The sequence below is a fragment of the Xenopus laevis genome, chromosome 6L (assembly GCF_017654675.1).
Source record: "Xenopus laevis strain J_2021 chromosome 6L, Xenopus_laevis_v10.1, whole genome shotgun sequence".
In the NCBI taxonomy this organism is placed as follows: Eukaryota; Metazoa; Chordata; class Amphibia; order Anura; family Pipidae; genus Xenopus; species Xenopus laevis.
Genome location: NC_054381.1, coordinates 49278381 through 49301937, shown reverse-complemented (window position 1 = coordinate 49301937; position 23557 = coordinate 49278381). Strand labels below are relative to the sequence as shown.

Here is a 23557-nt window from a genome sequence, read left to right as displayed (position 1 = left end):
CTTCCTGCTGTAATAGCTTTGCACTGACATAAAAGGAGACAAGCCTCCATCCTGATTTTTCAGACGATTAAGCATGCTAAAATATCCCAAGCGTTCTGTTATTGTACTTAGATAATAATATCAGTATGGCCAAAAACAGTGGGGGCTTTAAATTCACATTGTAACAGTCCCACATGGTATTTACTTTTATATTTCCTGGGTTCTAAGGTAGTGTGGCATTTTACAAGCTGACTATAAAAAGCTGATACTCAATACTGATACAATGTTACAGCAAAGCTTATCCCTGTTCACATTTTGTCCAGAAAGTAAAATAAAACAAAAAAACACAGAATTGCCTTTTTAGACAACCCCAGGGGATGTTGTAATGTTTCACTTAATAAAAACAACTCTACTGTTTGCAGCCCTGACATGATTTCAGTTTGTGGATAGAAGAGTCTTCAAGGAATACAGATAATGGGCTTTGCTTTAGGGTCTTTAACACCAAACCATAGCAACAGCCAATATCAGAGTTTAATATCCTTGCCAAATTGTGAAGCACAGGCTAGTTTGGTCTAAAGGTGGCCATACATGAGCAGATTAAAGATGCAGATATTGGTCCTTTAGACTGATTCTGCATCTTATCTGCCAGTGTATGGGGGCTACTGATGGGTCTCCCCAATCGATATCTGGCCAAGACATTGATCGGGAGGTTTGATTTTTCTGTCGATCAAGGGCCACATTGATCCTCATCCCATCAGCACCCATTCTCTTAATAATGCCATCTTTCAGTCTAACCCGATATCACCCTGCCGTTGGTGAGCCATTGGGGAAAGATCTGCTCGTTTGGTGACCTCTGCAAATGAGCGGATCTTATCGTGTATGGCTACCTTAAGACAACCACAAAACCTTGACCTTGTGTATGATATCTCATGTTACAAAAAAACAAAAAGTTGTTAACCTACAAAAGAGTTTAAAGCCCAAGTGGGGGGGAGGTGGGATTACTATGCATTTGGTTTTGGAACAGAAGGGAAGGAAATAAATATATAATCATGTAGATCTCAGACCCAGCCACTTTAAAGGACCAGTAACATCAAAAAATGAAATTCTTTTAAAATAATAAAAATATAATTCAGTGTTGCCCTGTACTAGTAAAACTGGTGTGTTTGCTTCAGAAACATTACTATAGTTTATATAAACAAGCTGCTGTGTAGCCATGGGGGCAGCCATTCAAAGGAGAAAGGCTCAATTTACACAGCAGATAGCAGATAAGCTCTGTAGAACATAATGTTATCTGTTATCCATTTTTTATCCTGTGCCATATAGCCATTTTTCAATTTCCGCCATTGCTACTCGGCAGCTTGTTTATATGAACTAAAGTAATGTTTCTGAAGCAAACAGACCAGTTTTACTAGTGCAGGGCAACGCTACATGATATTTTCATTACTTTAAAACACTTTCAGTTTTTGGTCTTACTGTTCCTGGGCCCTGGGCAAAAATCAAATTAGTGGACACCCATACAGTTCCGAAGTTGCAAACATTAGCACACAGGCAGTAGGTGGTAAATGGGATCAGAGTAGTGGAGAGATTGTAGGGTGGTGGAGCAGAGCTGATCATGGGTGACATGATAGGACCCATGTCATGGCCTAATGGTTAGAGACTGGGGCAAGTAAAAAGAATGCATGCACAATCACAATAATGGGCCCCCGGTCTAAATCTCACTTTTCTCTTGAATTAGGGCAGCCCTGATCACAAATAAGCAGAACTGGCTACAAGAATGAAAAATGTAATTAACCATACTGTATAAAATCAATATCTAAGTTTAGATTGGTTGTAATTCATAGTTTCCTATTTATCATGTTGTGTAAAAATAAAACACAACCAAACACACCACACATCACAATCTGATCACCAGGCATCACCACTTGAACGACAACGTATTTGTCAAACTGTCTACTTTTTCAGTACAAAAAAGTTATATGTAAAATTCCAGTGCAAAAAGAAATAGTTGCGTGAATATTTATGCCACAAATATAACGGCATAAAATAACCATGTCAAATATGATAATTGGGTGGCGTAAAAGAAAATACATCAGTTTATCAAAGAAGGATCAGAAGGATGTTCTGCTCACCCTGTTCTTCTGAAATACACAGTGATTAATGTGCCATGAGCATTATATCAACTTAAAAGGAACATTATTTTTAAAAGGAGCTATTAGTGTGATTTAGAGCTCTCCAGCTTATCTTGTAGTGTGTCATTCAGAACACTGGATCAGTGGCTCTAGCAACAAGATAGCAGGTTACAAAGCTGAATAATAACAGTTTTTTTCTCTAATATACAACAGATTGTGATAAAAATAGTAATAATAACAACAATACAAACTTTGCTGCCCTTTGATATTTCCTGATCCCTGCGGAAACAGCCCTCCAACTACTCCGCTCATTGCAGTCTCACCACATTTCATTTGGACATGCCTTCAATGCAGAGCAAACCCTAAACTGTATTACAAACATAGGAGGGTGTGTTGTTCCAGCTATTATATGGCTGGTTGTCACACTGTTATGGGAAAGCAAATGCTGGTACCAAGACTATAAATCACAGCCTATCATAACCTGTAACACATATGATAACATTTTAGTATAACCCTATCGCAAAATGTCAAGATAGTTTGGCTCAAGGAAAAGGCAATTAAAGGTAAACAAACTAAACTGTTAAAGTAAATATATATATATATATATATATATATATACACACACACATCTGCAGCTTTTGTGTGTCTGCATGTGTGTTTTCTATTTATTCATCTTTTTGCCTATCTTCCTTTTTATCTCATTGCAACATAATCACACTGTACCCATCGTTCCTGCTACGTATTTCATTACTCCAGCTCAGTAAATGTGCAAGGCAGCTGTTAATCCAGGGAAAAGATGGCGGCTTTCTCAGGGCTCCCTACACTCGCATTCATCAGTTATCCAGAAAGCTCCAAATTAGACTCCATTTTGAACAAATAATTATTATTTTTTTTTAAATAACTTCCCCTTTTCGCTGTAATAATAAAACGGTACCTTGTACTTGTTCCTAACTAAGCTATAATGAATCCTTATTGGTGGTAAAAATTCTATATGGTTTAATTAATGTTTCAATTATTTTTTTAACAGGTATGAAGATCCAAATTACATAAAGATCCCTCATCTGGAAAACCCCAGGTCCTGAGCATTCTTTAAACAGGTCCCATACCTGTATGTTGACAAACAATCCCTATTTTGTTTAAAGGGTAAGGCATTTGTATTATCTTTAATCAAAATATGTCTTACTGTTCTTAATTTAGTGATAATTGTATAGTCAGAGGATTTCTTGCCTTTGTATGAATTTTGTCGTCACACCCCCGTCTAATGGTTTCAAAAGTGTTAAGTGGTGAGCAGAATCTTCCCTTTTTATATAGTTTTTTATGGGGCCCCAGCATCAGAGATGCCAACAAGGGAGAGAAAAATATACAAACAACTTTCTGGAATGTGTAGTTGAACAAGAGCTGGAGGGCACGCCATATGGGGACCACAGCTTTAATGTAGTTGTGAGGGCAAATAAATATCCCTGCAATCACTGCTTACAGAAACTCTAATCAACAAGGAAGAGGTACAACTTTGCTTCTTTGTATCTTGCTGCTTTTGTTTCATAGAAACCCAAGAAATAAAAATCTCTTCGGCATTCCCTGAAACAATAGACCACTTCACAATTCTTAACATGTCTGAAATTTTTTCATGAGGTTAAATAAAGGAGAGAGTCTGATCAGTAACCCCTTATGTGCTGGAGAAAATGCAACAAAACAGCTGTGCAATCCAATGTAGGAGTGGGGTAATACAAAGGTGTGCCGATACACTCTCGGGCCATGCTGGGAAATACAGCGTTTTTTTATTTTTGATTAAAAGCAGCAGGAATGTTAATATTGCTGTTTTCTTTTTTCCGCAAGCGCGTATGATGAAGCATGTACTATATAGTTTAATATACATTCAGGGCAGCTGAGCCTTAAAGCAAAAGACTCAGTAAAGCAAGAGGCATTTCCTGCATAGCCCTAGGAGAATTACAAGCACTGAGCTCAGGGTCCCTGGTGGGAAGAAGCAATTTGAGCTAATTAGGGTGAATAGCAAAGTGTTGCCTTTGGTCAATCCATTCTGCTAGTCCTCAATTTTTGTTGGCACCAGAAGGAGCCGGTCTGGACTTCTCCATTCTTTTAGTTGTGTGCATACACTTGTGGAGTGTGAGGCACACAGCTCACATGCATTAGGCAGAGAGTCAAAGGAAACGCCAAAGTTCAACCAGAGTACAAGTAATTAGAACCAGATTCTCTTTTGCTCAAATGTGCATAGTATTCTACACAGGTTATATATATATATTATAAATACACGCCACCACATTTATATTACACGTGTATTAAACAGGCATGGGATTCGTTTTTCCTCACACATAGGAAGGCAATATGATCAGGCCTCTAACAAAATAACAGGCGATGCCAATTTCTGCTGGCCAGGTTTAAAATGCCCTAGGGTAAATATGAGCAGAGCATTTCAACATGAGATCCATGTCCGTAAATGTGGAATGTCATGTGTAAAAGCTAAGGCATGTTTTGATCTGTGAGAATTGCTCATCGTGCTATGGAATCGTGTCGTGAGGCAAAGTATTAAAGGGAGATTTGACTTAGTAACCTAGCCATGACCCTAAGGGGAGTGGAGCTGACCCGGTCACACTGGATGCTGCCTGTGAGCTGATGGCCTGTGTACTAGTGCTATTCTCCCCGTATATGCACAACAGGTGCAGCTCACTTCCCAGGGAGGGAAGAAAAGATCAAGAATGTCATTCCTTTCATTTGACTTTTCTTACATCTATGCAACAACATAACCTTCCACTCTGCTTCTCACTAGGTCATCGAATCCACGTTAGTCTGCACAATCAATCCACGTTAGCCTGCACAATCAAAGCCCCTTCAACCACTATCAGACTTAATATTAAAGACTACTTGCTTCTCAACCATGAGTAAATGTAGCTTCATAAAATGCTGAATGTGTCCTTTAGCTGATAAACTCTATTGATCAGGGACTTCTTTACCTCCTGTATCTCATGTGGACCTAATCTGCATGTTTGACGTATACTCCCGCCCATTGTGTTAATTATAATAATTTTCTGCCTGTTTTGGAGACATATTTATAAATGCATTACATAAATATATTTTTTTAAATAAAAGCTAACACCAAAGATAACACCATTGTTGATGACTGACCACTGAATATTACCTACACTATAATACAGTAATATAAATACAAGTATTCATGCTTTCACCTTGAATAAACTTTAATTATGGAAATTGCAGTACGTGTACTTAGGAAGCAGGTCAAGCTATGGTTCATTTTATGTGCTAGGAGGTGAGCCGTAAAGTTGGCCATAGACGCAAAGATCCAATTTTTGGACCGTGTCTAGAGTCCCGACATTTTCCGTCCCACGGAGATCGGTCTTTTGGTCGATCGGTCAGGTTAAAAGATTTCTGTCAGCTGCCGATAATATCTTTGCATGTACTGCCGATCGTTCGATATTCAGTGGGAGACTGTCGACAGCTTTGTCGGACATAACTTTCGTACGATTGCTGTCAGAGGCAGAACATCGGCTGATCTGTTCTTTTACTGCTTTATTTGATCTGAATGGTTAGTGGCAGGTCGGGAGATGGGAAAGTCTGATCGTTCGAGGATTCAATCGATCGGATCTTTGCATCTATGGCCAGCTTAAGACTTGTTTAAATACATTTAATTGTCCTAAACTATTATAAATACATTTATTTCTAGCTTATAAAGGTCAAAATCTGATCAAAATAATTAGAATTTATCGCTGTCCTTTAAAAAAATGTCAAGTCAATGCTCCCATTTTCTTGGTTATTGTGGAGATTCCATCATATGGCTGATAACATCAAAGCTATCTGCTGAACTTTTTTGTATTCAGTTTTGTATTCTGCTGGCAAGCTGGTGATTCCCAGAAGAACCAAATAGTTTGCCAGCTTGTGATGAGTGCCCATCTCACAGGCATATTTATATACATATTCAAAGAACCAGGCAGGTATTATTGTCATCCTAAACAGAGCAACAGCAAACACATTTGCACTTCTGAGATAAAAATATAAAGCAGAACCCTTTCTTCTTTGCCCCTTACATATGCATGTGGATGCTTGTACGTGTTGCATCACATGCTTATATTTATGTATAAAAATTAGAGGTTTGTTAGACAGCAATGCAGAAGTGATTTACTCAAAACAATTAGAGAGCTTGAGATGTTTCACATTCCTCTGGTATAACCACAATAGGTAGAATTTACTTGGGTAAAGGTTGAAATTGATATACATACGTTCTTTTTCAACCTCAGCTTCCATGTAAAAAAGCATATATTTATATACTCAGCCCACTTCATATTTAATTCTCTTTACACATCAAAGGCCTGCATTACAATTCAGCTATCTCACATTATCTTCCTAATATCATCCCCCAAAGTAATTTCTGTGTTCATATCGTAAAGTATCAACACCGGCAGCCGGAGTGTAGATGTAAAAATAAAATAATAATAAGAATAGCCGTATAGGACCTACTATAAGATGAGCTGTCTTCTGGAGATTAATTAAAATGTGAATGTGTTGGGTGAATGGATAAATCCCAAGCAATGCATAAATAGGAGACTTAAAAGGTTATATCAACATGAAATGTGTATTTTAATATCAGACTGGGAAGCTGTTTGTACTGCCTGCATTTCTAGGGGGTTCTTGTGAGTAATGCAGTAGATATATTTGTATAGTTAGAATAAGGATTCTTGTTGTCGCACTCTTTAGTTTTGATTGCATTAACCACTTCATACAGTTATTTTTTTTCACAACCAATGACTTTCTTGCTTTTTTTTCCTGTATCTTTTACTCTGATCTAAACCATAATTAGATAAAACTCTAAAATAGACTTTTTTGTCAGCTTTATCTTTTTTTTTTTTAAAGCTGAGGGTGAAACTTCTCTTCTTATCTTGCCCAACTATTGAAAGGCAATGGAGTAAGTAATGCCTTTGTAATGATAATGAACTGCATCAAGGGTCACAAACATGAAAAGATGTATCAAAGTGATTATCTTGCAGAAATCCCTGAAAGATCTATACTGTAACTAGCTTAAGGCCAGGCTTGAAACAGACATGAAATTGATTCTAGTAACACTAAGGGGCACATTTACTATTGGTCGAATATCTAAGGGTTAATTAACCCTCGATATTCGACTATCGAAGTTAAAACCTTCGACTTCGAATATCGAAGGATTTAGCGCAATTCGTTCGATCGAACGATTAAATCCTTCGAATTGAACAATTCGAAGGATTTTAATCCATCGATCTAACGAAATTCTTTCGATCAAAAAAACCTAGGAAAGCCTATGGGGACCTTCCCCATAGGCTAACATTGATGCTCGGTAGGTTTTAGGTGGCGAAGTAGGGGGTCGAAGTTTTTTTAAAGAGACAGTACTTCGACTATCGAATGGTCGAATGTTTTTTCGTTCGAATCGTTTGAATCAAAGTCGAAGGTCGAAGTAGCCAATTCGATGGTCGAAGTAGCCAAAAAAGTTTTGTCCATTTGAATCCTTCACTCGAGCTAAGTAAATGGGCCCTAATATATATATATATATATATAGATATATATATATAGATATATATATATAGATATAGATAGATATAGATATATACATGCATACATATAGTTTTTTTTAACGGCACAGAGCTTGTCAGCCTTGTTAATTAAGAAGCTTACACACATTCAGATAGGGAACCCCCAAATACATAGTGACATCTGTGCATATAATAGCATATACAACCCAATTGTTATGCAGGTATTGGACCTGAAATCCAGAATGCTTGGGACTTGGGGTTTTTCAGAAAACAGATCTTTCCGTAATTTGGATCTTCATACCTTAAGTGTAGTAGAGAATCAATACCCGCACTAGTTTACGAGTTGAACTGCTATCTCAATTCTATTTTATAATGATCTCAGATTTCAATAGAAATTAAACTTTTTGCTCCTTAATGCTGAAATATGTTGCCAAGAGGGGTAGAAAGTACACATCAAGCACAAAAAAACTGTGTATTTGCTTGGAGTTTAAGAATGGATGAGTATCAAAAAAGTAATTTTACTGACAATTGATGGACCATGCAGATTTAGGGCAGAAACACACGTGGCGACAACTAACTTTTAGCACAGCTGGCATATATACCATTCCTTCCCCGCTTCTGTAATATATCCTCCTCTCTCTTAGCTTCAGGCTCCTAGAAATGTTGTCCCTTGCCTTAGCTTCCTCTATATTCAAACAAAGCAGCAGTAGGCCAATACAAATGATGTGCTATTTGATTTTTGCTGACTTGAGCTGGATAATAAAAAGATGGCTCAGATGAGAAGATGCCAGGTCTGGTGGATGATATCTCCTCTAGACAGTTTTCCATGGTGTCCCAGGCACACTTACAATGACACAGAAAAGGATTTTCCCCTTCTTCCAGGGAAACCAGGGGACAAGTTATCTGACCTACTGCACTCTTAATTAGTGCGGACTGAACTGACTGCTGTAATGGATTTACAAGAAGCAAGATAAGGAAGGGTTCACATGCTCATTACAGCTGGTGGAGATCACCTTCATCTGGGAATGTTGCACTTTCAGTTTCCTGCTGAGCACAGAAGGTGGTCGTACATGAGCAGATTTATAAGTTGCTGTTTCAGCCTATTGAGACCGAGTCTGCAGAGTATCTGCCCATCTATGGGGCCCCCCAACCAACAAATACCTGGCCCATATGTCGATCAGGCAGGTTTGAAAATTTCTCCGGCTTGTTGATGCAGTCCTTGCCCTGACGGCATGTATCTCCCAAAATCAGAGGAGCTTTGTATGTATGGACAGCTTTACTGTACTGACCATCACGCCTCATACAGCTGACTGTCCTGAAAAATTCCTAAAATAATCTTTTACACTGTATTTTGGAGATGAAAATAACTGCAAGTTTGTTTTCTAAACATTCTCCTTAACTGCCTGAGGGCTATGGTACATGTGTATATCTGCTGGTAGAGAAGCTCAAGCCACGACCATTCACTTAAATGAGAAATAACAGCGGGGTAACAGACATTAGAGCATTTCCAGGACCAGTGCTGTCATGTGTTTTTCCACTTCATACACTGGAAAATGCCACAAAAGAATAACAGAACATTTTATTCTCCCAATTTTGGGATTAATGAAACTGCAATTACATTTTTACTGAGGAATTGTTTAATTCGCCAAGCTAAATGTTTCCCTTGAAAAGAGCTTAGTTCAGTTTTAGACCAGCCCCTATTTCTGATTTTCTTAGATTCGATTTCATCTGGTATGGTACCTATGGATTGGAAAAAAGATGATGTCATTCCAATATTTAAAAGGGATTACGATCTCAGCCTGGCAAGTATAGGCCAGTAAATTTGACATCTGTGGTGGGCAAATTATTTGAAGGCTTGTTAAGGGATCACATTCGAAATTTTGTCCTAGTTGTCCTAGTGAATGGCATTATGGGCAGCAATCAGCATGGTTTTATGAAGGATAGGTCATGTCAGACTAATTTGATTGCTTTTTGTGATGAGGTAAGTAAGATGTTCGACAGTGGGGAGCAGTAGATGTGATTTATTTGGATTTTACTAAAGCGTTTGATACCGTGCCACACAAACGACTGCTTTGTAAACTAAGGTCTGTTGGGCTTAAAGGGGAAGGAAACCTAGTCGGCGCAAACCCCCCACCCCCTCCCGTTTGTTGCCCACCCTCCCTCCTGGCCTACCTGTCCCGCTGGGCAAATGCCCCTAACTTGTTACTTACCCTTCTGCGCAGGTCCAGTCCAGGGAGTTCACAGACGACATCTTCTTCCACGCGATCTTCTTCCTGCTGTGAACGGCGTTTTGGCGCATGCGCAGTAGGATCATTTCGCCGGTACGGATCTACTGCGCATGTGCCAAAAGTCAGGCACATGCACAGTAGATCGTACCGGCAAAATGATCCTACTGCGCATGCGCCATTCAAAGCAGGAAGAAGATCGCGTGGAAGAAGATGTCGTCTGTGAACTCCCTGGACTGGACCTGCGCAGAAGGGTAAGTAACAAGTTAGGGGCATTTGCCCAGTGGGACGGGTAGGCCGGGGGGGAGGAGGGAGGGTGGGCAACAAACGGGAGGGGGGGTGGGGGGTTTGCGCCGACTAGGTTTCCTTCCCCTTTAATGAAGTCGTTTGCACATGGAAAGGAAACTGCCTACAGGATCGGGTACAGAGGGTGGTTGTTAATGGTACATTCTCTACTTCATCATCATCATCATCATTTATTTATATAGCGCTGTCAAGATAGTCAAGATACTTGGAGTAAGGTTCTTAGTGGGGTCCCTCAGGGCTCGGTATTGGGTGCACTTTTATTTAACTTGTTCATTAAGGACTATGGGGAGGGTATTGTAAGTAATGTATCAGTGTTTGCAGATGACACAACACTATCCAGTTCAATTAATTCCATCCAGGATGTGGCATTCTTGCAACATGATCTTGACAAACTGGCAATCTAGCCAGTCAGCAGCATAATCGGCAAATAAGGTCTTGAGCTGTATTAAAAGGGGCATAGATTCACGGGAGGAGGGGGTCATTCTTCCACTTTATAGAGCACTGGTAAGGCCCCATCTAGAATATGCCGTACAGTTTTGGTCTCTATCACTCAAACAGGACATTATTGTATTAGAGAGGGTCCAGAGAAGGGCAACTAAGCTGGTAAAAAGTATTAAAAATCTTAGCTATGAGGAAAGATTGGCCTAATTGTGGAGGCACTTAAGGGGTGATATGATAACTATGTATAAATATATAAGGGGACCATATAATAATCTCTCTAATGCTTTATTTACCAGTAGATCTTTCCAGCTGACACAAGGTTACCCATTCCAATTAGAAGAAATGAGGTTCCGCCTAAATATTCGGAAGGGGTTTTTTTTACAGTGAGAGCTGTAATGATGTGAAATTCTCTCCCTGAGTCAGTTGTACAGGCTGATACATTAGATAGCTTTAAGAAGGGGTTGGATGGCTTTTTAGCAAGTGAGGGAATACAGGGTTATGGGAGATAGCTCATAGTACAAGTTGATCCAGGGACTAGTCCGATTGCCATTTTGGAGTCAGGAAGGAATTTTTCATCCTCTGAGGCAAATTGGAGAGGCTTCAGATGGGTTTTTTTTGCCTTCCACTGGATCAACTAGCAGTTAGGCAGGTTAAAATAGAGTTCAAAGGTTGTATTTGATGGACGTGTCTTTTTTCAACCTAACTTACTATGTTACTATGTAAATTACTATAATATTTCCTTTAATATTTGAGGAACAGTATACAAACTTATTCACTCAAATAAGGATAGGAATGGTGATTTATGCAGCATAAAAATACAAATAACATACCTTCTCCACAGCAAAAACTACCAGTTGCTGAACCTAGAAGCATAACCTTAAATATGATGATCTATATTGCTCGTATGTCTTGACAAAGCACAAGGATCCCACTGACTCTCTATATTCCTGGGGCACTAACAACCACCTGGTCTGACATTAATATTCCTATATGCCTTAACAAAACAAAAGTAGAAACTGGTGTGACCATTGTGACTGGGTATATCTGGATGGCATGGGTGTCTGTGGCCTTCCTATATTCAGGGTGTGACATAAATAATTTTCTTAGGCAATAAAAGTGTCTCTCTGTACTTTAAGACATGGTGCAATCTTTAGAAAATTATAGTATTTATTTAAAAAAAAAATTTTGTATACAGTCACTTCCGAGTTACTGTTAAAACTCTGCCTCCCTCCATTTTTTGTAAACCTGAAAATGCAGTTGGTCAGTTACATTTTTTAACTTATTTAGTGTTTAATGTAAGCGTGCTGTAAAATATAAATATATTAAACATCATGAAATAATTCTACCAGCATATAAAGATAAGCAGAATGCTTTTCTAAAATTCTGCAGGTGGTGCAAGTTTCAGTGAATCATAGTACAAAAATTACATAATTTGGCACTATTTAAAACCAATGCTATTGATAAGTATTGGAATTAATTTTTTTCCAGATTATGCACTGCCTTTGTGTAATGTACACCTTTACTTTTCAATGAATTTGTCCGTTAGCATTTTTCAAGGTCCATGCCTTTCCATAAACTACAGACAAAAAAAAAAGATAAATAAGTAACAGATGAAGGTAATTATGTTACCAAATAAGGCACCACATGGAAAATAAATTACAACAGTCATAATAATCAACATAATGGTATATGCTTTGGATGAAAGATGGGTTTACATGCTAATATGTTTGACATTTATATATTTCATTGCCATCCTACCCAAGCTGGTCATTTTTACACAGTGAACGTACCATCGGTATGTTACCCACATAAAGGACTATTAAATACAGCTTTGCCTTACTTCATTTAAATATAGATACGATGAAGAAGATGTGCACTGAGGGCATTCTTGCATTTAACATGGACTCTGGCTTCCTTAAGCCGTTCCTGCCCTAACCAATATGATTATTTTGCTTGGAAGATGTGGTGATCTCAATGGTCTTTGTAGGCTGTTGGCTCCCAACATAGTAACAAAACTGATCTGCTCTAAATGATTGATTTACATACAGCTAATAACACTGACTCTTTGTTCTCCCTGGAAGTCTACACTGTAGAGCTAAAAAAAGATGTGGGCTCGCTCCTTGTTGCCAGATATATCTGAGTAACAGTGAGTTACAAAACTCTGAATTAAATGGTATTTACACTAGCAAACTGTTAATCTAAGACAGTGGAAAACAGCAGAATAATGGAAAAATTACGGCATAAACAGCAGTTAACATCACATCCTGCTTTAGGTCAATTATACAAATACTGGTCAGGAAGGGCTGCCCAATAATTTGATTACCATGGCTAGAGGAAAAGACCACTTTTGCCACATCTGTTAGGAGCTACAGTAATCCCTTGATTCTGCCTCACAGTGAATAGAGGCTAATGGAATGTTGGCATGAAGGTTTGAAGGAAAGATCTTCAACTCAAGTCAACAGTACTCCTGAACCAAGAAGGCCGTGCATTAATTAAACAAGTAGGCAAACTTGGAATCAGTTGACTGCATATAAAGTATTTGGCTTGGCTATCAGCATGTAGAGTTATCAAATATTTAATTCACAAGCAGAAATAAAATGATTGGTTGCAGTTCACAAAGGTAAATATTGCTGGTTTTATTGTTTAGAGAAAAATGATTATTTGCCTGATTAAAGAACCTAAATGGTGGGCCAAATAATTATTATATGGTTGTATGGTTCCCATGGCAATGGTTGGGACTTCTGCACACATATCAAACAAGGACCACTTCCATAAACTAAATGGGGGAATGTAATAAAAGTCGCAAAACAATTTGCACAGATAAGAATAAAATTTCGCATTTCACAATGTAATACTCTTCCTTAAACTGTTATTGCATTGCGAATTTTCATTGCGCATTGCAAATTTTCATTTCGCATTGTGAATTTTTATTGCGCATTGTGAATTTTCATTGCACATTGCGAATTTTCATTGCTCAATTTTAAGAAGTGCTTGAAGGTGTCGTAATCTGTTGGAGCAAACATAACGACTTCTTCAGTAAGACGTTTTATTACATTCATTGCACACTGGCGATAACTGTAAAATTTGCAAACCTTCTTCCACTATCGGAAGTGGTCTCTTAACAGTTTCCGGGTTCGCAAAAGCTATATTAAAGGACAATTTGTTCTCACAGAGGCATACCTTTTCGTATTGCAAATATTTACATTTTATTACATTCCCCCAAAAGAGTCTTTGTCCAGTGGTATTTTCCAAGCCTCCCCATCGACATCTGAACAAGTCCCAATCATGAGAAGGTACATCATTTTGGCCCTGTACACATGACCAGTGGTATAACTACAGAGGAAGCAGACCCAATGGCCATGAACCCCCTTTCTTCCTGCACCGTGGATGATGCCCTGCCAGTTAGAACAAGACAGTACTTTTGAGGGCATATTTATTATACTGTGTCAAACGAAATTTACAGAAAAAAAAACGGAGAGAACACGGAGATGCCTGGCAATGTGTGGTATATTATCCTGCTGTTTTTTTCAAAAACTGTTGCAGCACTTGAATTAATTTCAACAAAGATGTGAGGACCCAGGCACCGATGGCATCCAAATCATTAGGAAATAATGTTAAACCCACACATTACAGCTCTAGGATTCCCTTGAAGTTGAACAATAGCTGAAGTGTACGTCCTTTTATAAATATCTTTTAATCCAAGGGGTCCCAGAAATGCTGGGGCCCATTGCAAATGCCCTCTCCTACCTTTGTCAGGTCTCTACATCATATTAAAAGTTAACTCAAAGGTGAACAACCCCCTTAATATAAACAATGAAATGCCCCTTCCTCCTGATGTCACTTGGGAACTCCAGCATGTATGCCATCACAGCACCAGCCACACATTTTTTCCAATGAATCTGTGGGAAATTCTGTCCAGAAGCACAGTGTATACTCAACCTTAATTAAGATTTAGGCCAATGACACAATCTCATTGGGAAGTCGATTTATTTGAATATTTTCCAAAATGAACATAACAACTTACAAAGATTTTTCAATCATCCTTCAATCATTCTGCCCAATCTATGAGCTATATAAATGTTTTTAAAATAGTAACGACAGGCCTTTCAAAACTAAATAAAATCAAGTTTAACTGTGATATTATTTTTGGTATTATTTAATTGACATCAAGCAGCAAGAACAAGCCAAACCCCAAACAGAAATGTGCTTAAAACTGCTGGACAGGCCTGTCTATTGTTTGCAAAGATAAGCAGGGCTCCAGTGAACAATTAAAGCTTTCAATAAATAATCTGTAAGCACATTCCTTTGATTTACTGTTATTTGATACAGCAGTTAGTTTCAATGGGGCAGTTAATATTGATCATGTAAAGCACTGCAGACAAACATGAAACACTTCTGGAACTCAATGGATTATTGCTCTTTATTCCACCCATCTTTTAGGGTACTTGTAATGCCTGGGAAATTTAAAGTCAATAACAGCAATTAGTGTTTTATGCCTTTAAACATTTTAGTTGAAACACCTATGCACCACCACAACAGTTCAGCAACAAAAGGTCTCAGAAGAATAATTCCCTTGTGGTCATTTCACACAGGGTAATAACCACAAACAATATAATTTGTTGATTCATTTTGAGGCGTACGGTAACACAAACGTTATGGTTATTCTAAGAGCTAGGTGCAGCATTGAATTCTTCAATAGACATTACTAGCATGAGTTAAGGGAAAATAATCCTTAACAAATATTAATGAATAGAGCAAAAACTATGGATTATTAAAGTGAAAAGAGTTAAATTGTATTTTCAATCTGTGTTTCCACTTTATATTACCTGGCTATTCACATTATTAAGTTCTTGTTTATGCATCTGTTGAATATCATTATCTCACACAAAGTGCTGGTGTATTTAGGCCGAGCTTTGCACGAATTATAATTTTCCTGATTCCAGCCCCATTAACTAATTGCATAGAGAATGGCACATGCATGTGCTGTGATTTTTGCTTAGAGAAGCACTTTAAAGGACCAGCAACACAATGTACTAAATGCTTTTCCATGGGGGCATTTTCCATATTTTTTATGATCAATAAAGACAGTTACAAAACTATAGGTTCAGATTTTACAAATCCTTTTCCATGTTACTACCGACTCCTGGTAACTGCACCTCCATGAGGCAATTCAATACCATACATTCTAACCATTCAGTCATAGTCTTTATCTAAACGTTCTGCAACATTTTGTCCAGTAACACCAAAAAATTAAAGTGTTTTAAAGTAATGAAAATGTAATGTACTGTTCACCTGCACTGGTAAAACTGATGTGTTTGCTTCAGAAACACTACTATAGTTCATATAAACAAGCTGCTGTGTAGTAATGGCAGAAATTGAAAAAAGGCTATATGGCACAGGTTAAATAGTGGATAACAGATAACACCATTATGTTCTATAGAGCTTTTTTTGCTATCTGCTGTGTAACCTGAGCTTTTTTTCCTTTGAATGGCTGCCCCCATTGCTACACAGCAGCTTATTTATATAAACAATAGTAGTATTTCTGAAGCAAACACATCAGTTTTACTAGTGTAGGGCAACACTGCATTATATTTTTTTTACGTTAAAACAATACATTTTTTTAAATACTATCAGCATGTATTACCTTTGTTTGTAACCCCATTATACTGTAAATTAAAGCTGGCTACAGACATGTAAATATTTTCCTTACGTCTGCACGAATTTCCCGACCTACCACTAAACATTCAGATTAAATAAAGTAGTACAAAGAACAAATCAGACGATGATCTGGTCATTAATTCAAAGACAGCAATCGTACAAAAGTTATGTCTGACAAATAACAGTGACAGTCACTGATATCGTAATACATGCAGAGATATTATCTTAGCCGGCAGAAATCTTCTAACCTGTCCGATCGACTAAATGACTGATCCCCACACACGGTCTGAAAATCATACGAAGCAAAGATTCATACAACTTATCTTTGCGTCTATGGCCAGCTTTACTCATACTATACAAATATGGGGTCTATCAAAGATAAAATATTCTGTAAAATATTGCTTTATGGTCTCACATAGAAACAATTCCAAGAATCTAAATGAAGTCTGTTGGCTTCACATTTTCAGGCCACACCATTTGCTGGGGTTTCAGGTTAGGGGAATGTGGTGCTGGGGGATGCATTTAAGCTTCATTTGTAACTGGTGACGATTATGAATTTCCATGTTTACTGGCAGATCTGTCCAACTGAAGGTACAGCACATTGTGAAAATGCTCAGCAGAGACTGTTTTAACATATATATTAGAAGCCTGGCCCCTATCTATGCTTTATATTTGTTTTCAAGTACCTTTAAAATTAAACAAAACATACCAGAACTTTAATTTCCTATTGCGATAATCTTAATTAATATTTGCCAATACAGTCCAGACCATCTAATAACATCATGCCCATTAATCAAAGCAGCAAATGAGATGTTTACAAAGGGAGTACGGGAATCTGCCACAACAATTACTGGAACTGAATTGCATTGTTTATTATAATGCTTCCTACTCTGGTTTAAAACTATGCAATATTAAATAATATTATACTGAAGGAATGAAATATAACTCTAAGTTAAAGTCTGGTAATATAGCATGCTCAAATTCTTCTTTTAATGGCACAAAAAATATGTTTAGAATTGAGTAAAACTCTGTACTAACATACTGATAAATCCAATTTTCTATTTCTATGTGAGAGACATTGACAATTTGGCTCCATACACTCATGGCCAATAAATTTCCAATTTAGTGGATAAGCTGGCAGCCAATTTATCCAGCTTAAAAAATATGCAGACTTTTCATGATTTTTAATGGTTTCTGACAGTTCCCTAAGCCTAGCCCCCTGCTCTCCTGCTGATCTTTCTGACTACTTTGCTGAGCTGGCTGACTACTGTTGCTTTGTATCAACAGCTAGCTGTCCTTAGCCTGCAACATCCAAACCCCACAATTCCCTGCACATGTGATTTCAATAAGGAAAGGTATATCACAGTGCAAAGCATTGTGGGTTATGTAGTTCCTGCATGCTGTCTGTAAGCTGTGGAGTAGTTATTACAATTTGTAACAACAGTGTTTAGTCCCTCCTTCCCTGCCAGGATTTCAAATGATGCAGAAAGAGAAGAACTGTTAAACAGCTGGATTTCAGCATAGAAATGGCATTTATTCATACTTTTTGAGGAAACGGGTATCTGTGATTGGTATATTAGGGGTATCTGTGTTATTTGGGCCTCTTTATCAAATTTTGGTTTGGAAGACAGAGTTCACCTTTAAGTATTAGGATGATGGCACATGTTGAGATTAGTTGCCCACAATAAATCTGCTCTATGGTGAGCGACTAATTTCCTGCAAATGCTTTCCCACCAAAATGTAAAAGACTCATTCTCTTGTTCAGCACTCCACATTTTGCATTTAGTATTCTTATAAATTAGAGATTGAACAAGGCAATGAGATGTATGTCATTATGTTGTTGATTTAGGATTACATTTTGTTGACCCACACATCCCTACAGCCCTGTACTTTATGCCTACAGTAAATGGATGTAATGCACTGGCAGAGAATCAAATTAATAATTAATAAATAATAATTCATAATTAAAGGGTATGTTGATGTTTTTTACAAATGTCTAAATTTAAACAGTCCATTCCTTTAAAATTATTTTCTAAATTGGTCTTTACAAGTGCTTACAGGATTTCTACTACTGTAGCTGGTCTTTGCTGGTCCTGGAGTTTCCTTGATTCCCCCCCTTAAACAGGTGGGTGCTGACCCCCTGTTGTGACAGTGCACCCTGCCCACAAAATGACAAAGAAGTAAATTCAGTGATGCAGTGATATACCACATGCCCCTTTAATTTCCCTGTCTGATCCAATTGGCTGAATTGTAATATCCAAAAACAAATTTGCTAATTTACCGCAATGAAAGGGGCGTGCGCTGCAGTGCTTCAGGTTTCTTCAGCTCTTGGCTATTCAAATAAACTTCAAGACCAGCAAAGATCATCTGTAGTGGTAGATATCTTGAAAATATGTAACGTTTAAGAACCAAGTTCAATTAGAACAATCTAATGGCCTGGGCTTGGACAAATGTCCAACAGTAAACATCCTCTTTAATACAGTTCACATAAACAGACACATACATTTAATGTACATTTTTCATGGTTTTGCTTTTTTCATCATAGGCCTTGATGAATCTAGCTTCATTATGCACTGAATATTTTTAACATATATATTTCAATTTAAGTTTTAGTACAGTCTTTAATAATCTAAACCATGTTATATTATGAATAGGGCAAATATGTATATAGTGAAGAGATCCTATTAAAAATGCATAGAATATGTTATGGTTTTAGTTAAGATATTCTTTTGCTGTGCATCTGCTTTTTTTGCAATTTTTTAACTTTGTTTTTTACTGCGCATCTTTTATTCCCCAGAGACAATATTAAACATTCAATTTTAATGAAGAAAAATGTTGCAGTGCGCAAATTACAAAATTCTGTTCCACACAGCACAATACACAGTGCAAGAGCACACCGGATCAAGCCTCCCTATTGTTTTCATTTATTTGATTTGAGTCTATCCTAAATACCTTAAATGTAAAAAAATAGGCAAAGAAAATGGAAACCTAAATGGTCACAAAACCACTGTTACAGAAAAATCTATTAAAATGCAACAATCTGGCTCTAGTTTTGAACGTGTTTACATAGTTTTGCTCTCTGCCAATAAAAACACAATATATATGTGATTCCAATGTAGGCTAGGCAAATATATTTTTCCCTGTGGTAAGTGAGTTGTTATGTTTGCAAAAAAAAAAAAAGACAGGGAATGTATTTCTACTGAAACACCTATAAGAAAATAAGATGTGTGTCTGGTAAATCCAACATGTTTCAAATCAAACCATAATTGTGAAACTGGATTTTCTTTTTTTTTAATTATTGTACAGGGATAGGATACTTGACCCTAACTAAGATGCATAAATCCATATTGGTGGCAAAACAATCCTATTGGTTTTATTAAATGTTTCAATGATGTTGATTTAAGGTGTGGTGATCCAAATTGCAGAAACATCCCTTACATGGAAAACTCCGGGTTCCAAGCATTCTGGATAACAGATCCTATATCTTTACAAAATATCAAATTTTTTTAAATTAAAATTACAGCAGAACTTTATTCCTCTTGCGTGCCTTCACATCTGATATTTCATGTAATCGTATGTATTTATTAATGTACATCCACAGCAAGGACTCAGCACTAACAGGACTTGCTTAAAGAATGAAAAAAATCCTTGATAAAGGTCTGAATATGTGACCGAAACATTGATTTTGCACAATAAAAAGGATTTTTGCATTTTTTTAAGCAAGTCCTGTGAGTCATTGCTGTAGATGTGCTTGCTAAACCACCACTGCACCCAGGCAGTTGGTGTGTGTGCCCATTACTATGGTATTTATCACTTTATATACTGAAACTGGTGTTCCTGCGATATCTACCAAGTGCAAGAATCTGGTGTACAGTTGTACCAATTACAACACAATTACTACCTGCTTTTTTTTCACTACTTATCTAAGGTGGAGTGAAATTATGAGCTAAAGGTCTGGAGTAAGTCAAAATATAAATCTTAGTAAATTCTCCAAGCATCCATGGGCTTTAATAGGGTACATCAGCTCTGAGATGGCATGAAATGGTGTACATTTATGGAATAAATCAAAATACACAAATTCATAAATATCACCACCACCACCTTTAAACCTTGCCAATGATTTGCTTGCTAATTTCAGAGCTGCCTTTGAGAGATTGAATTGCTTATAACCCTGTAAGCAAATTTATAGAACAGAACCAACTTCAAAGCTTCTTTTATATGACATTAGTTCTGCAATGTCGTCTTTGCAAAACTCACAGGGGTTACTGATTTTATATTAGGGTTCTTGATTATATACTTAAATATATTTCTTTTAATAAAAAAGTAACATTTGTGGAATGTGTTTCCACCTCTAAAGCATTGGCTAATAAATCTTGGAATTATAGATGGCTATTAGCCAATGTTTTTTTGTTCTGCGACACACCCAGAAAAAAAATCATGTTGTAACAAACCAGAAACAAGACTATAAATCTTCGGTTTCCTAAAGAACACGCACTTCTGAAACTTCACTTTTCTGTCTGCTAATGACCCCAAATTGCTCCAGTGAACTAACAACCATCTTTGAATCTAACAATGTATAACACACACATATAAATAGTATATCATATCATTTTCACAACGGTTGCTTTTACTGCCTAAACCCAATTAAAAATAAAATGTATTTTTTTTGCATCAGATAATAAACTTTTAAAATCAACATAACTGAATATAACAGTGCGTTTTCCTTTAGAAAATAAATGTCTAGAAGGCAGTAGAACATAAAACGAATAGTACACTTTAAGTACTACAACATATTCATTTAGTTTTTTTTATAATTTGATAATTATACAATTCTGATTTTAATTCCTTTAATACAAGCATTTAGTTCTTGAACTGCTTCACGTGAAAAAAATCTGCACTATTATTTTGCTGCTACAAGTGTAAAAACCAGTGTAAATCTCTTCTTTTACAGCATAATAAAAGACAATAAAGGATCACATTGTAGAGGGTAAAAGGGCCTCTTAAAAGCCATTATCAGTACTAAAAGTTTATTTTAGTTTTATTTTTATCAAACCAAACAGAGTTTTTTTTAAGCTGGATATTTTGTTTTTCCAGTCATTTGCAAAGTTTTTGCTATAAAATAAATACTTCAGTTATTCATATAGCAAAGCAAAAAGGTTTGTCTCTAATTCTACATCTGCACAAGTCAGATACCAAAACATATTGCCCTTATTTAAAAAAAATGGAAATTAACAGTGAAATAACTATAAAAATGCATTGGCTCAAATTACATAATTTGAAATCTAAACTTTTTTTTCTCTGAGGAGTATCGTTTGATACTTTGGCAGGGATTTATGTGTAACTGTATAGCTGGAATATCAAAATATCTACCATCATTTTTGCCAAGTCGTATGTCACTTTGTCTGTATATGGTGAAAAGAAGACTAGTTATATAGCCATTGGCAGCTATCAATGTAATTGCTTCTGTTTGTTTAGTTCCGAGGTTATAAAATCTTGTAAAATTTACACTATTATTATTAATAACGTGTTTACATATAGAAAGTGCTGTTTTATAAGCAGTTAGCAGGCTGCATTCTTAGTATACACTCTGTGTATTGTTATGCTATGTGTCACACACTACGTATTTATCATTAGAAAATAAGTTTCTTTTTATGTCTTGAATTTTGCCACTTTTAGTTTGATCCACATAAACAAAAGATTTCTAATTTAGCTCTGCTAGTTCATTGGCCCAAAATGTGACTTATTACCAACAGACCAGGCCTTGTTCAGCAGTTCCAGGCATATGAAAGGGTATATATATAGCTGCAGAATTAATCCACAACGTACATGAAAGAATGAGAAAGTATAAAGCAAGACTTGAAATTTTAGTCTTTACAATTATAGGTGCACTTTCCAAGTTTATGCATTCTAAAAGTGGCAAATGAGAAGCAAACACCACCTGTCCGATGCATTTGCGTAAAAAAGACAAATGGATGTTACTGCATGAATGCTATGCATGGGGTCAATAAATGGCCAGATTATCTGCCAAGTTTATGTTTATATTATATAAACAATTTAATAATAATGGCACAATTGTTACCAAGTGTATTGATATCAAATGCCAAGACTAGTTTGAGTCTTAGATCAATTTTCCAAGTGACGCTGAAGGATAACAACAATTACAACAAAGAATGGCAGCGTAAAAAGAAAAAGTTGGTGAGAAACATTAGCATAGCAGTAAAGGTATATAAAATACACAAACTGCCAAGCAGAGTAGTTTTAACACGTTTAGGCCCACATTTTAACATACAAGTGTAACTGCTCTGGGACTGTTTACGACATTTTATTTTACACTCACTGGAAATGAATTACTTATGCGTGTGTCTGTAAAGTGTGGAAAAGGAAACAATACCACAGAACTTTTTAGCAATGTTGTTTTCTATTTGTTTCCTGTTCCAGTTACTTTTTTTTTTATTTCTGAAGTGGAAACTGAAGGTTTCTTTGTGGTTATTACCACCTTCCTGTTATCAGCCAGACTATTGATAGGACTTTCACTAACCTCATTTAATGTTTACCACGATTAGAAAACATGAGATATCTTCCTCTTTCTTCCGATGATGTATACACAACCTTACGCTACATGATTTTACAAAAAAAACAAAAATAGCCAAGCAGAAGCCAGCTACCCCGTATTTGTATAAGGTTTATAGTATATGAATGGTCTAATCTGTGTAAAAATAGAACACTCTTTTCTCAGGCTAAGCTACTGACTGCCTTAAGGCGATATTAAAGAAAGTCTTATCCTGGGGTATTTGAGAGCAGATTTAGCAAGCTCTAATGAGGCCATAGATTTCATGCTAACATCATAGAAACCAGCTTAACACACCAATGCAAAAAATGATCTCTCTGCCTGTAAATATATATTTTCTCACATGTAAACAAACAAGCACCAAAATATTACGGATTTCTAAGGATCCTGTTGACATGGTTATTTCTTAGGATCAAACTGTCCCAAGGTAGGTAAGGACTTCTTTATTGCACTGATTAAGAATATATTTTGAAGCAAAAAAAAAAAAGGAGAAATTCTGCATTTTCATTTAGTCTCACTGAGCATAGAGTGCTCATAAAACAATAAAGTAACAACATAATTGAAGGAACAGCCCACACTGTGTTAAAATCAGTGATAAATAACCCGGCTATTTATCTAAATCAGTGTCAGAGCAAAGCAGCATCCTGCAGGCTTCTCTGGCCAGTCAATGGCTTATTGCATTCTGGTGCCTCTGGTCATTTCTCAAACTTGCAGCCAGGG

The 23557-nt window shown here is 36.8% G+C and overlaps 1 protein-coding gene across 2 annotated transcripts in view; it reads right to left on the bottom strand.

Annotated features, from left to right (window-relative positions):
- Window positions 1-23557, bottom strand: part of rarb.L (retinoic acid receptor beta L homeolog) — a 620347-nt gene that overhangs the window by 97682 nt on the left and 499108 nt on the right. The gene's annotated exons all lie outside the window — the stretch shown is intronic.